General features: G+C 43.1%; 1 protein-coding gene across 1 annotated transcript in view; it reads right to left on the bottom strand.

The window, feature by feature from the left end:
- PARD3B (par-3 family cell polarity regulator beta) overlaps positions 1–13,096 on the bottom strand; it is a 617,867-nt gene that overhangs the window by 37,550 nt on the left and 567,221 nt on the right. The window lies entirely within an intron of this gene.

Below are 13,096 nucleotides of genomic sequence, written 5' to 3'. Positions count from 1 at the left end.
GATCAATTATACACACCAGTTACTGACAATGCATCTCAAAATGATAATCAGAGAACAAATGATGCTGCAGGGTGCCAAAATCAACAAAAGAAAGGCAAGGGCTCAGAGAATCCACAAATCCCATACTTAATCTTATCACTGCTAACAAGAAAGGGTTCCATATCAAAGGACTGTTTAGAACAGGTCCTCAGTGCGGTTCCCTTGGCAGTAGGCCAGCAGGGATACTGTAAACTTTTTAGGTTAGTCTCCCACCTGTAATTCAGCAAAATCAGGAGATAAACCTGATTAAATAAAAGCATTTTAATATTGCTGAGTAATGCACACATTATTCAAAGGAAAGAATGAGTTTACATACTAGTTCCAGATCTGTTTATCATCTGTTGTCAATTTTTCTACAGTAAAAAATGCGATATAAACAACCTTTGCTTTCATTCATAACACAAATCCAGAAGCTTTCCCTAACACTGTTGTAAAGCTGAATATCCAACAGGGAGGTCAGTGCATTTATCATGCTCTAGTGTCGTCTCAGAAGTGAAGCATTAATGCGCTCAGGGAAAACATCAGCTTGCTACTTGGTTTGTTTTCAAGATGGCAGTTGTAGTTGGCTGGATGTGAAATCCTATCAGGAAGACTCAAACTGAGGTAAGAATGCTGAACTTAGACGCTTTTAGCTTATAGGAGTTCTCTCAATTTCACTCACTCAATGCCTGCTGATGGCCCAAGTGTTAAGAGCCTTGTTAAAATGGAGCTATTAGTCTTTTCCTCCATAAATGCAGAAGGCTCACTGACTGCATTCAGTGTTTCGTACATTAGTATGTAGTCCTATTCTGGCTCTGCTAGAATCAGCAGTTTTATAAAGCAATATACCGTGAGGCCATTAAAAATCCCCTTCCCCCTTTACAGATTAATGGCAGAAGGGAAGATTTAATGCCTTTTCAAACACTTCTTAACAATTAATTAAGAAGAAAAGAATAAATCACACTCGGCTTTCTGTAAATGTCTGATTATAAAAAGAGGAAACACAAACTAAAAGTAACATGTTTTTCACATTCTACAGGTTAGAGAGCACCCTTCTGTCAATCTTGTCATTTATGCACAATACGTCAGTTTCACTAAAGAGATTTAAAACCTGTCGCGATGGAAAGTTTGTGCAGTGAGTTGTAATTAGGCTTATTCCCCTGTATATAATGTTTTCATGTACAATATCTCTTAGAGAAATCCATAACAAAAAACAAGTCCAGTGTAAACAGATGTATTATCAGATTAAGCTGCTAGGCAGAGAGAGTTTCAGGAATTATTGTAGACTAGTAGCATTATGCCAAGTCTGCCTCCTAATATTCTGGAGCTAATATTAGTAATAATCCAGTCTTTTGCTAAGTGAACAACCTATTCTGGAGGGGCCCATGGCTAATGCCTCTTGATTTGAATCAAAATGGTAAGGGGACCTTAAGGGGTTGATGAGCACCAGAAAATAATCATCTCTGATTTGAAATAAACCTACTTTAATAGTGCCTCACTTAGGGGAAAAAAATATCACTGTCCTAGATTTCATAAGGAGAGTAGAAGGCCGAACAGATTATTTTGTTCATTTTTCCACCAGTAAAAGTGACACACGCTTTATACAGAAAGTAAGTACAAAAATTCACAGTCACTTCAGCTGTTCTCACACTTCCAATTTGAGCGGTTTGGTAATTTTCCTTAAATAGATGGGTACTCAGGTGATAGACAATCCCAGAACTTTTTGCTATTTTTTGCGGAAAAGCAAAGAAAAGAAAACAGATTTAAGCTTTTGTTTACTGAGCATAAAAATCATGTAAAACACGGTCTACCTGCGTGATGCATGATAGAGGATACAGGATAAATGATACACACAGATAGTTAATTCCAAATTCTAAGCCAGAATGCAAATTTCCTGGTGATTACTTTTAAGCCTACTAAGGCCTGATCTATACTACGAGTTTGTGTCAGATTTAGCAGTGTTAAATCGAATTAACCCTGCACCCGTCCACACAACGGAGCCATTTTTTTCGACATAAAGGGCTCTTAAAACTGATTTCTGTACTCCTCCGCAAAGAGGGGATTAGCGCTGTTATCGACATCGCCGTTTCGAATTAGGGTTAATGTGGACGCAATTTGAAGGTATTGGCCTCCGGGAGCTATCCCACAGCGCACCACTGTGACCGCTCTGGACAGCACTCTGAACTCGGATGCACTGGCCAGGTGTACAGGAAAAGCCCCGGGAACTTTTGAATCACATTGCCTGTTTGGCCAGCCAAGCTCATCAGCACAGGTGACCATGCAGTCCCAGAATCGAAAAAGAGCTCCAGCATGGACCGAACGGGAGGTACGGGATCTGATTGTTGTATGGGAGAGGAATCCATGCTATCAGAACTACGTTCCAAAAGACGAAATGCCAAAACATTTCAAAAAATCTCCAAAGCCATGAGGGACAGAGGCTACATCAGGGACGCAACACAGTGCTGCATGAAACTTAAGGAGCTCAGACAAGCATACCAGAAAACCAAAGAATCAAACCGACGCTCCGGGACAGAGCCCCAGACATGCCGCTTCTACGCTGAGCTGCATGCAATTCTAGGGGGGGCTGCCACCACTACCACACCCCTGTCCGTGGACTCCGATGATGGGGTACTCTCCGCCATGCCTGAGGATTTTGCGGACGGGGAAGATGAGGAGGAAGAGGACGAGATTGAGAGCACACAGCACACCATTCTCCCCGACAGCCAGGATCGTTTTATCACCCTGACTGAAATACCCTCCCAATCCAATGAAGCCGGAGAAAGGACCCCTGGTGAGTGTACCTTTTAAATACAATACATGTTATAAAAGCAAGCGTATTTTAATGATTAAGTAGCCCTGAGCACTTGGAATGCATTCGTGGCCAGTACAGCTACTGGAAAAGTCTGTAGCGAAAATCCTCCAGGGACATCTCCATGAAGCTCTCCTGGAGGTACTCTAAAAGCCTTTGCAGAAGGTTTCTGGGGAGAAAGCCTTATTCCGTCCTCCATGGTAGGACACTTTACCATGCCATGCTAGCAGCAAGTAATCTGGTATCATTGCATGACAAAACCTGGCAGCGTATGGTCCCGGTGTTTGCTGGCATTCAAGCAACATCCGTTCTTTATCTCTCTGTGTTATCCTCAGGAGAGTGATATCGTTCATGGTAACCTGCTGGAAATAGGGGAATTTAATTAAGGGGACATTCAGAGGTGGCCGTTCCTACTGGGCTGTTTGCCTGTGGCTGAAAAGAAATCCTCCCCGCAGTTAGCCACGCGGTGGGGTGGAGGGGGGGCAATGGCGCTGAGCAGTTCGCATTTGGCTAGCAGGGATCTTCCCTGATACCAGCCATGTGGTGGGGGGAGGGGTAAAGTGATCATCCCAGAGAATTGGATGGGGGGGGGGGGGTTAGTTTGGTTTCTGCTGCGGCACGTTAACAGGAAAACCGCAGCACTAAATGGCCAACTCAACGTGCTTTGCTTGGAATGGGAGAGAACAGCGCTGCTGTTATGAAGGTTGCAGAAGCTGAAAGACTATGGCAGAAGTGTCACACAGTACCCTGGCCAGTCATTAAACTGGTTTTCAAAGCTTCTCTGATGTGCAGTGCTTCCTGCTGTGCTCTTCTAACAGCCCTGGTGTCTGGCTGCACGTATTCAGCAGCCAGGCAATTTGCTTCATCCTCCCACCCCGCCATAAACATCTCCCCCTTACTCTCACAGAGCAAACAGCAAGCAGCAATTGTGGAGCAAACAGCAAGCAGCAATAACGATGGGAATATTGGTTTCGCTGAGGTCTGAGAGAGTCAGTAAAGTGCACCAGCGACCCTTTAAAGGTCCAAATGCACACTCTACCACCATTCTGCACTTGCTCAGCCTATAGTTGAACAGCTCCTTACTACTGTCCAGGGTGCCTGTGTAGGGCTTCATGAGCCAGGGCATTAAGGGGTAGGCTGGGTCCCCAAGAATAACTATAGGCATTTCAACATCCCCAAGTTATTTTCTGATCTGGGAAGTAAATCCCTTCCTGCAGCCGTTTAAACAGAACAGATTTCCTGAAGACGTGAGCATCATGAACCTTTCCCAGCCATCCCATGTTGTTGTTGGTGAAACGTCCCTTGTGATCCACCAGTGCTTGCACCACCATTGAAAAGTACCCCTTGTGGTTTCAGAGAAATCTGTGGTCATGTCCTCATCACCGCACTTCCATCGCCTCCTTGCCTGGTTTTTCAGGTGCTGGTTCTGCATAAACTGCATGATAATGCGCGAGGGGTTTACAGTGGTCAATGCTGTGGTGAGCTGAATGGGCTCCAAGCTTGCTGTGCTATGGCGTCTGCTCGGGCAATCCAGGGAAAAGGGTGCAAAATGATTGTCTGCCATTGCTCTGATGGAGGGAGGGGCGACTGACAACATGGCTTACAGGGTTGGCTTACAGGGATTTTAAATCACGAAAGGAGGTGGTTTTGCATCAAGGAGAAAGAGAATGGCCCCCTCAAGGATAGAACTCAGAACCCTCGGTTTAGCACGCTGTTGATTTCACAGAGAGAGGGAAGAAGGGAGGAGAAAATGAATACAAAACAAATGTGGTCTACTTCTTGTTTTGATCCACTTCATCTATCTTTATACATCTTGCTGGCAGCAGATGATGCAGTACGACTGCTGGCCATCATCATCTCCTGGGTGCTCGGCAGAAGACGGTGCAGTAGGACTGCCGGCAGGACTGAATCGCCATGAGACGAAACTTAAAAGGGAAATGACCTGGCTGAATCACTACCATGTTTGCCCAGGTGCCCCTGACCGACGTCACCGAGGTCGGCTAAAAGAGCACCCTGGAATACGGCGACGACGGCTACCAGTCATACTGCACTGTCTGCTGCCAAAAGGCAATGAGCTGATGCTGTGTAGCAATGCAGTACCGCGTCTGCCAGCAACCACGAGACATACAGTGACGGTGAACTGAGCGGGCTCCATGCTCGCCATGGTATGGCATCTGCACGAGTAACCCAGGAAAAAAGGAATGAAATGATTGTCTGCCGTTGCTTTCATGGAGGGAGAGAGAGAAGGGGGGGGGGTGATGATATGTACCCAGAACCACCCACGACAATGTTTTTGCCCCATCAGGCATTGGGATTTCTACCCAGAATTCAAATGGGCAGGCGGAGACTGCAGGAACTGTGGGATAGCTACCCACAGTGCAACGCTCCAGAAGTTGACGGTTGCACTGTGAGCATTTGTGTGGGGACACACAATCGACTGTATAAAAACGCTTTATACAAAACCGACTTCTATAAATTCGATCTAATTTCGTAGTGTCGACATGGCCTTAGAGTGTAACAGCAGTCAATGTACAGCAAGAAGAAATGATGAAATTTACTGGGTGTTTACCAAGAAGAACTTATGTAGTCACTATCTAAGTAAGAAGTACTTACATGAGATGTGTGCATTGGAACAGCCTGAAACATCAATCTTCTGATTGTTTCTGAACAGAGAAAATGAAATCAGGTGCCTCCTGCCAGTTCTGTTTGTGTTTGTGCTCTGAGATACAGTTACCATAGAAACTAATTGTGGATACAATTTCACAAATTTGGCCCCACGTAGCGGATGAGTAGACCCCTGTGAAACCCTTTTTCATTTTATAGTTTTTCATTTCATTAGGGGGGAATTTTGTTTGACTTTGTTTTATCATGGGAGGCCCAGGTGGGGTGGTCGGGAGGCCCTGCAGTTGCAGAATGAGCCTGCCTGACACTCACTGTGCAGTGGTGGCTCCTGTGCAGTGGTGCTGGGCCTGCCTCCCCGCTCTGGACAGTGTGACCTGGTGCATGGGATCACTGTATTGTGCTCAGGTTTGGCCTGGCAACTCTTCCATCCTGGTGGGTGGCCGGCACAACCCAGAGCGGCAGTGTGACCCCGTGCACCAGGTCACAACACCTGGAGCAGAGCCCAGCCCCACCACACAGGAGCTGCTGCTGTGAGGTTAGTTTTTTGTTTTATTTCATGTTCTTTCACATTTGTGAAATACATGGAGCTCTATGATGATTCTCTGCACCCCATGTAGAACTGTCCAATAAGCTCAAAGAGCAAACTCCGTGTCTTTAATTAAAGACTCGGCCATCCCTTCTCATTTCCTTTTTCCCATTTGTCTACACATCAGTAAAGATGATATATTACTGAATCAAAAGTAAAATGGTTTCTGAAAGAAGATATTGACCTGATGAAAAGACAAAGGAAAAAGTTATTGCACTGGAAATGTCTGCCTCTTTAAATTGTTAGCTATGTTCTGGGAACAGTAACCATGGTTCTGTATCAGTCTCTATGCTCTTTGGGATTAGTTAGGCTAAAAATTTGTTTTAGAAGGACTAATTTATCAGATCAAGCACCAACTAGTAAGAACGAAGTTGATCTTCAAGTCCAAGCATTGGTACACAGTAAGTTTTAAACACAGTATTTGCTTGCCTTAGTATTAACGATAAATAATTAACTGTATTAACTCAGAAAAAAGACCTAGCCATCACTGGAGAGTTCACTATAGACCTCTGCTCAGTTTATAGAAATGGTCAAAAAAAGCAAGCAAAATATTAGAATGCAAAAGGAATAGGATAGAGAATTATGCAGAAACTTTTATAGTACAATTAAATAAATCAACGCTATGGCTTTAGCTGGAATACTGTGCTCACTTTCAATTATCCTACAGAATATAGTAGAAATGGTGAAAAATTACTGGAAGCATAGAATCATAGAAGATTAGGGTTGGAAGAGACCTCAGGAGGTCATCTAGTCCAACCCCCTGCTCAAAGCAGGACCAACACCAACTAAATCATCCCAGCCAGGGCTTTGTCAAGCTGGGTCTTAAAAACCTCTAAGGATGGAGATTCCACCACATCCCTAGGTAACCCACTCCAGTGCTTCACCACCCTCCTAGTGAAATAGTGTTTTCTAATATCCAACCTAGACCTCCCCCACTGCAACTTGAGACCATTGCTTCTTGTCATCTGCTTGTCATCTGCCACCACTGAGAACAGCCGAGCTCCATCCTCTTTGGAACCCCCCCCTTCAGGTAGTTGAAGGCTGCTATCAAATCCCCCCTCACTCTTCTCTTCTGCAGACTAAACAAGCCCAGTTCCCTCAGCTTCTCCTCGTAAGTCATGTGCCCCAGACCCCTAATCATTTTTCTCTGCCCTCTGCTGGACTCTCTCCAATTTGTCCACATCCTTTCTGCAGTGGGGGCCCCAAAATTGGACACAATACTCCAGATGTGGCCTCACCAATGTCAAATAGAGGGGAATAATCACTTTCCTCGATCTGCTGGCAATGCTCCTACTAATGCAGCCCAATATGCCGTTAGCCTTCTTGGCAACAAGGGCACACTGCTGACTCATATCCAGCTTCTCATCCACTGTAATCCTCAGGTCCTTTTCTGCAGAAGGTCTGCTTAGCCAGTTGGTCCCCAGCCTGTAGCAGTGCATGGGATTCTTCTGTCCTAAGTCCAGGACTCTACACTTGTCCTCGTTGAACCTCATCAGCTTTCTTTTGGCCCAATCCTCCAATTTGTCTAGGTCACTCGGGACTCTATCCCTACCCTCCAGTGTATTTACCTCTCCCTGCAGCTTAGTGTCATCTGCGAACTTGCTGAGGGTGCAATCCATCCCATCATCCAGATCATTAATGAAGATGTTGGGAAAAAAAGGCCCCAGGACCGACCCCTGGGGCACTCCACTTGATACCGGCTGCCAACTAGACCACGGCTGATCACTACCCGTTGAGCCCAACAATCTAGGCAGCTTTCTATCCACCTTATAGTCCATTCATCCAATCCCTACTTCTTTAATTTGCTGGCAAGACTACTGTGGGAGACCATATCAAAAGCTTTGCTAAAGTCAAGATCGTCCACTGCTTTCCCCATATCCACAGAGCCAGTTATCTCATCATAGAAGGCAATCAGGTTAGTCAGGTATGACTTTCGCTTGGTGAATCCATGTTGCCTGTTCCTGATCACCTTCCTCTCCTCCAAGTGCTTCAAAATGGTTTCCTTGAGGACCTGCTCCATGTTTTTCCCAGGGACTGAGGTGAGGCTGTAGTTCTCCGGGCTCTCCTTCTTCCCTTTTTTAAAGATGGGCACTATATTTGCCTTTTTCCAATCACCCGGGACCTCCCCGATTGCCACGAGTTTTTCAAAGATAATGGCCAGTGGCTCTGCAATCACATCAGCCAATTCCCTCAGCACCCTCTGATGCATTAGATCTGGACCCATGGATTTGTGCATGTCCAGCTTTTCTAAATAGTCCTTAACCTGTTCTTTCACCACTGAGGGCTGCTCATCTCCTCCCCATATTGTGCTGCCCAGGACAGCAGCGTGGGAGCTGACCTAGTCTGTGAAGACTGAGGCAAAAAAAAGCATTGAGTATTTCAGCTTTTTACACATCATCTGTCACTAGGTTGCCTCCCCAATTCATTCAGGGTCCCACACTTTCCCTGACCTTTTTCTTGTTGCTAACATACCTGTAGAAACCCTTCTTGTTACTATTCACATCCCTTGCTAGCTGCAACTCCAATTGTGCTTTGGCCTTCCTGATTACACCCCTGCATGCTCGAGCAATATTTTTATACTCCTCCCTAGTCATCTGACCAAGTTTCCACTTCTTGGAAGCTTCCTTTCTGTGTTTAAGCTCACTGAAGATTTCACTGTTAAGCCAAGCTGGTTGCCTGCCATATTTGCTATTCTTTCTGCACATCGGGATGGTTTGTTCCCGCGCCCTCAATAAGGCTTCTTTAAAATACAGCCTATGAAGAAGCCTATGAAGAAGAATTGAAAAGATCAGCACTGTTTAAATGTAGAGAGAAGATGAACATTTGAGAGGACAGGATAAACAATGAATTGTATATAGGGCTGTCAAGTGATTAAAAAATTAATCATGATTAATCACACTGTTAATAATAGAATACCATTTATTTAAATATTTTTGGATGTTTTCTACATTTTCAAATATATTGATTTCAATTACAACACAGAATACAAAGTGTACAGCGCTCACTTTATATTTATTTTTTATTACAAGTATTTGCATTGTAAAAAAAAACAAAAGAAATTGTATTTTTCAATTCACCTAATACAAGTACTGTAGTGCAATCTCTTTATCATGAAAGTTGAACTTACAAATGTAGAATTATGTACAAAAAAACTGCATTAAAAATAAAACAATGTAAAATTTTAGCGCCTGCATGTCCACTCAGTCCTACTTCTTATTCAGCCAATCACTCAAACAAGTTTGTTTACATTTGAAGGCGATAATGCTGCCTGCTTCTTGTTTACAATGTCATCTGAAAGTGAGAACAGGCATTTGCATGGCATTGTTGTAGCCGGTGTTGCAAGATATTCACATGCCAGATGCGCTAAAGATTCATATGTCCCTTCATGCTTCAGCCACTATTCCAGGGGACGGGTGTCCATGCTGATGACGGGTTCTGCTCGATAACAATCCAAAGCAGTGTGGACCAACACACGTTCATTTTCATTATCTGAGTCAGATGCCACCAGCAGAAGGTTGATTTTCTTTTTTGGTGGTTCCGGTTCTGTAGTTTCTGCATCTGAGTGTTGCTCTTTTAAGACTTCTGAAAGCGTGCTCCACACCTCGTCCCTCTCAGATTTTGGAAGGCACTTCAGATTCTTAAATCTTGGGTCGAGTTCTGTAGCTATCTTTAGAAATCTCACATTGGTACCTTCTTTGCGTTTGTCAAATCTGCGGTGAAAGTGTTGTTAAAATGAACAACAGGTGTTGGGTCATCATCCGAGACTGCTATAACATGAAATATATGGCAGAATGAGGGTAAAACAGAGCAGGGGACATACAATTCTCCCCCAAAGGGGTTCAGTCACAAATTTAATGAATGCATTTTTTTTTTTTTAACATGAGCATCATCAGCATGGAAGCATATCCTCTGGAATGGTGGCTGAAGCATGAAGGGGCATACGAATGTTTAGCATATCTGGCACGTAAATACCTTGCAATGCCCGCTACAAAAGTGCCATGCAAATGCCCGTTCTCACTTTCTGGTGACATTCTAAATAAGAAGAGGGCAGTGTTATCTCCTGTAAATGTAAACAAACTTGCTTGTCTTAGTGATTGGCTGAACAAAAAGTAGGACTGAGTGGACTTGTAGGCTCTGAAGTTTTACATTGTTTTGTGTTTGACCGCAGTCATGTAACAAAAAAATTTCTACATTTGTAAGTTATACTTTCACGACAAAGAGGTTGCACTACAGTACTTGTATGAAGTGAATTGAAAAAAACTACTTATTTTATCATTGTTACTGTGCAAATATTTATAATGAAAAATAATATACACTTTGATTTCAATTACAACACAGAATACAATATATATGAAAATGTAGAAAAACATCCAAAATATTTAATACATTTCAACTGGTATTCTATTGTTTAACAGTGTGATTAAAACTGTGATTAATCGCTATTAATGTTTTTAATCACGATTAATATTTGAGTTAATTGCATGAGTTAACTGCGATTAATCGACAGCCCTAATTGTATACAATAGACAGATTAAGCATTTATTTATTCTCTCAAAATCCAAGAAGGGGCACTCAATCACACTGACAGAGTAGCACATTTAAAACTGATAAAAGGAAATACTTTTTTAAAACAACGAGCAATTAACCGGAGGTACTCATTGCCACAAAGGTTTAATTGAGGCCAATAATTTAGTAGATTTTTTAAAGAAAGGATTGGAATTTGTATGGATAATGAAAACATCTAGAGTTACAACAGTAAAGATAATAAAATCTCTAAAAGTCGGGAAAGGATATAAACCTTCATGCTTCCGGGCATCAATCAATCTCTGAAGGGATTAGGAAGAAACTTCCCATATTAGTAGATTATACCATAATTTCCCACTTCAGAATTTCTTATACTTGTTTTTCTTAAGCATATGATAATTGCCACTGTTGGAGACAAGAAAACAGATTATATAGACCACTCCTCCGATCCTGTATAGCATCTCTACATTTCTCTGCCATGTGCCAGATAGACTTCTTTGCTGCATAATTAGTATTAATCTTGCTGTTCAAGCATTATTTTCCTCCATTAGTAATTTCCAGTAGCAAACAAGGGTTTTGCTGTAAAAACAACTCACTTGCAGAAAAGGCATAGTGATTCCTCTCTACCTTTTAATAGAAAAAAAAAATGCCAACATACTAGAGGAAGAGATTAAAACACAAGATGGAGATACTTAGACTTTTCACGGTTTTAAATTCACAAACTTTAGCATGAGATGAATACAGATAGACATAAGATACTGCTTTAGTAGAACACAGAATTTTCCTAATTTCCATGGGCAGGTGGAATCTGAATTTGATCTGAGCAAGAAAACTGTGAAGAGGTCCATATTACATGTGCTGTAATTCAATCCACAATGAGGAAGTGAGTGTAATGAAAGAAAAAGATGTGTAAATGTAAGTGTTACCGAGGTCCTAGTGGGCAGCCAGCTGTGGTCACTCAATTAGGGTAAACTGTAAACAATGGGGCAGCCAAACCCCAAAAAGCTGGTAGCTATTCCAATACTTAGATTCACCAAGCCAGCATAAAACAGCTTCTTTATTACCTTGCTGGTTACTCAGAAGTCCAAACAACACAGTTCCCCTAAAGTGATCCTGCCTCAGGCCTCTATCCAGGTACCCACATCGAACATGATGAAAATTTCTGTAAATCTTATTTCATCATATAAAAGAAAAGGTTCTACCAATCCCAAAGGATCGGACACATTACCTCCCAGGTTAACGAATGGTTCAGATCTTACCCAAATACACGCTACAGCCAATTCTTATTAACTAAAATCTAAAGGTTTATTTATAAAAAGAAAAGAAAAGAAAGAAAGAAGGAAAGATGAGAGTTAAAATTGGCTAAAGGACTCAATTACATACAGAAATGGCAAAGTTCTTGGCTTAGTGATGGAATAAACTGCTGGCTTAGGTCAAGTCTCTGGAGTACATCCACAGCTTGGATGGGTCATTCAGTCCATTGTTCACAGCTTCAGTTTGTAGCAAAGTTCCTCCAGAGGTAAGAAGCAGGACTGAAGACAAAATGGAAAAGATGCAGCTGCCTTTTATAGTCTCTTGCCATGCGGCCTTGTGCTTCCTTTGTTTCAAACACAAACTGCCCAGCACATAGCTTGGAAGCCTTAGAGTTCTCTTCAGAGGCATTTCCCTGCATGCCTTGCTGAGTCATAAGGTGTATCTGCCTTCTCTCAATGGGTCAGTTGTGTAGCTGATGGTCCTTAATGGGCCAGCAAACAGGGTAGGCAGTGCTGATGCCAAACTGTCTAGGGGTGTCACCCAGAAGCATGGCACAAGTTTGAAATACAGACATACATACATATCTATAACTCATAATACAAGGGTGATACAAACACATAAACAGACTATCATATCTGGCAAATTATGACATCTTTGCAGATATCTTACATGGCATATCTGGTTCATTATAAGGTGGATAGAAAGCTGGCTAGATTGTCGGGCTCAACGGGTAGTGATCAATGGCTCCATGTCCAGTTGGCAGCCGGTATCAAGTGGAGTGCCCCAAGGGTCGGTCCTGGGGCCAGTTTTGTTCAGTATCTTCATAAATGATCTGGAGGATGGTGTGGATTGCACCCTCAGCAAGTTTGCAGATGACACTAAACTGGGAGGAGAGGCAGATATGCTGGAGGGTAGGGATAGGATACAGAGGGCCCTAGACAAATTGGAGGATTGGGTCAAAAGAAATCTGATGAGGTTCAACAAGGACAAGTGCAGAGTCCTGCACTTAGGACGGAAGAATCCAATGCACCGCTAGAGACTAGGGACTGAATGGCTCGGCAGCAGTTCTGCAGAAAAGGACCTAGGGGTTACAGTGGACGAGAAGCTGGATAGGAGTCAACAGTGTGCCCTTGTTGCCAAGGTGGCCAATGGCATTTTGGGATGTATACGTAGGGGCATTGCCAGCAGATCGAGGGACGTGATCGTTCCCCTCTATTCGACACTGGTGAGGCCTCATCTGGAGTACTGTGTCCAGTTTTGGGTCCCACACTACAAGGAGGATG

The sequence above is a fragment of the Natator depressus genome, chromosome 11 (assembly GCF_965152275.1).
Source record: "Natator depressus isolate rNatDep1 chromosome 11, rNatDep2.hap1, whole genome shotgun sequence".
In the NCBI taxonomy this organism is placed as follows: Eukaryota; Metazoa; Chordata; order Testudines; family Cheloniidae; genus Natator; species Natator depressus.
The sequence above is the reverse complement of the archived record's forward strand: the minus strand, read 5'-3'. Positions and strand labels throughout refer to the sequence as shown.